Below are 2,383 nucleotides of genomic sequence, written 5' to 3' on the forward strand. Positions count from 1 at the left end.
AGTCTGGGCGACAGAGTGAGACTCTAACTCGAAAAAAAAAAAAAATTATCACATAAGGCTAGGAGCCTATATCTGCAAGGCAGCAAAATCCACTGCTGGGGAGAGGCGCCCAGAAACAGGCCAAGACCTCAATGGCCACAGATAGACAATGTGGAGCAGGAACAGTGTAACAAGATCCTCTCAGGCTTCTCCTATTGTATGTTATGGCCAGCAGTACTCACCACCATAGGAGGCAAGAGAACAGTGGTGAAGAGGACTCATCTGAAATGTAAAATTAGAACAGAGGACACCAAAATCATCTTGGCAAATCAGCTAAGAAACAGATACTCATTAGTTGCAAGGTCCTCATTCCAACAGAACAGCCACGTATGACTGTACAGGTTGTAAACTGCTCAAGATGCGTGGCCAAAGTGTCAATACTGAAATACTGCCTGAGTTCCACTAGCCAAAGTTCTGAGTCCTGGTGCAGGGTTGCATCCAGCTGGAGGAGGGGGTACTTATTTCTAAAGTGCACAAAGGCACTGTGTGAGCTAGCTGCTGGGACACCTCAGCAGTCCCAAAAACAGATAAGCATTCTCCTCAATGCCCCACCACCACTCCAAAGAGACAAAAAAGAGCCGTGTGTCTCCTGGAGGAGAGAGCATGCATGCTAGTGCCTGCTCCAGCCTCCATAACCACCCCTGGGGAGAGTTTCCAGCCCTGACCACACGGTACCTCAGGAACCTCCCCACAGCACAGAAGTTCCCACAAGTGACACAGAGTCACTGACTGGGGAAACTCCCACAGTCATCTGGTGATAACAGGATCTCCCTTGGGTATCATAAAAGTTTGCCTAGGCTGCAAGACACCCAGTTTACAGCCCACTCTCTGGAAGAACCTCAGTATGCCAGGGGAGATGGCGGCCCTGCACCAGCACTGACCCCCTGTGGGAGAATCTGCTACTGGGAGAGAAGAAGGGAGGGTTCCCACCAGGAAAATGTGGCTGTGCCACATTTCTGAGCTGCTGTTGGAATACTGAGACCCATTTAGAAAACCTATGCTTTTGAACGAGGAAACCATTTCTAAGGCTGCTAGTCAAGAGGGACTTTGTTGAGTCCTCACAAACCATTCTAGCAACTAAGAGTTAGAAAGAAAGGCTGACACCTATCTCAATGAGAGACAAAGAGCCAGTACAGCTTCTGGGAAGAGCCATCAGGACCAGCCAGAGGGGCTGCTTACCAGGTCAACCACAGCTGATGAGTGTTACATCACAACTTCAGGGGAGCAGGGATCAGCATCACTCACATTATGCAGATGAGGAAACTGAGGCTCAGAAAGGTTCAATTAACAAGCTCAGGGTCATGTGGCCAGGCAGCAATTGTGCCAGGACCAGAATACAGAAAAACTGGTGTCGCAGGTCTATAGATGTCTCTTCTCTTACTTTATCATGCATGGCTGCTGTGTGATGTTGAGAAAACCACCCAGCCAGGTATGGTGGCTCATGCCAGTAATCCCAGCACTTTGGGAGGTAAAGGCAAGAGGATTCCCTGAGCCCAGGGGTTCAAGACCTGCCTAAGCAACTTGACGAGACCTTGTTTTTACAACAAATCAAAAAATTAGCCAGGTGTGGGCATACAGCTACTTGGAAGGCTGAGGTGGAAGGATCACCTGAGTCCAGCAGGTCAAGGCTGCGGTGGCCATGAGCATGCCACTGGCACTCCAACCTGGGTGACAGTGAGACTCCAAAAAAAAAAAAAAACCCAAACTCATTATCCGATGCCTTTACATCATTCTGAGGCAGTCACCACTGCCTATATCTATTTAGCAATGTCAGGTCCTCTCTCCTCTCCGAAGCCCTCCCATGCCCCATTTGTTCCTGTGTCTCGGACTTACTGTCCCACACATTCTAGAATGTTCTTCTATTCTACTTAGTACTTTACCAAATGGTGTCTTTCATTATACTTCATCTGATTCAGTTCTCCATCTTGTCTTCTTCCTGCTTCCCAGTCCCTCCTCAGACAGCTTCACCCATAGAAGACACTCAAACACCTTGAATGGAATCCCTAAGTCCCTCAATACCATCCTCTTTCTCAATACCACACTTCTACTTCAGACTGACAGACTCTCCTTACGGCTACTCAGGTTTGGTTCTCAAGCCTGAGAGTAGGTAAGAATCTTTTAGGAGGCTCTTTATAAGTGAAGTTTCCTTCTGAAGTTTGATCTATGCAACTGAACTGGTTATTCAACAAATACAATATACTCTAACAAATAAGAAAATAAAATACATTTTATGGCCCTACCCCCATTGATTCTGATGGCAGGTTTGCAGTAAGGCCCAGGAAACTAAGATTTTAGCCAGTACCTCTGGTTACCTACTCTCCCACTATACCCTCCGCCATGTATT

The sequence above is a fragment of the Carlito syrichta genome, unplaced genomic scaffold (genome assembly GCF_000164805.1).
Source record: "Carlito syrichta isolate Samal-C Ts95f unplaced genomic scaffold, Tarsius_syrichta-2.0.1 Scaffold308847, whole genome shotgun sequence".
NCBI lineage: Eukaryota > Metazoa > Chordata > Mammalia > Primates > Tarsiidae > Carlito > Carlito syrichta.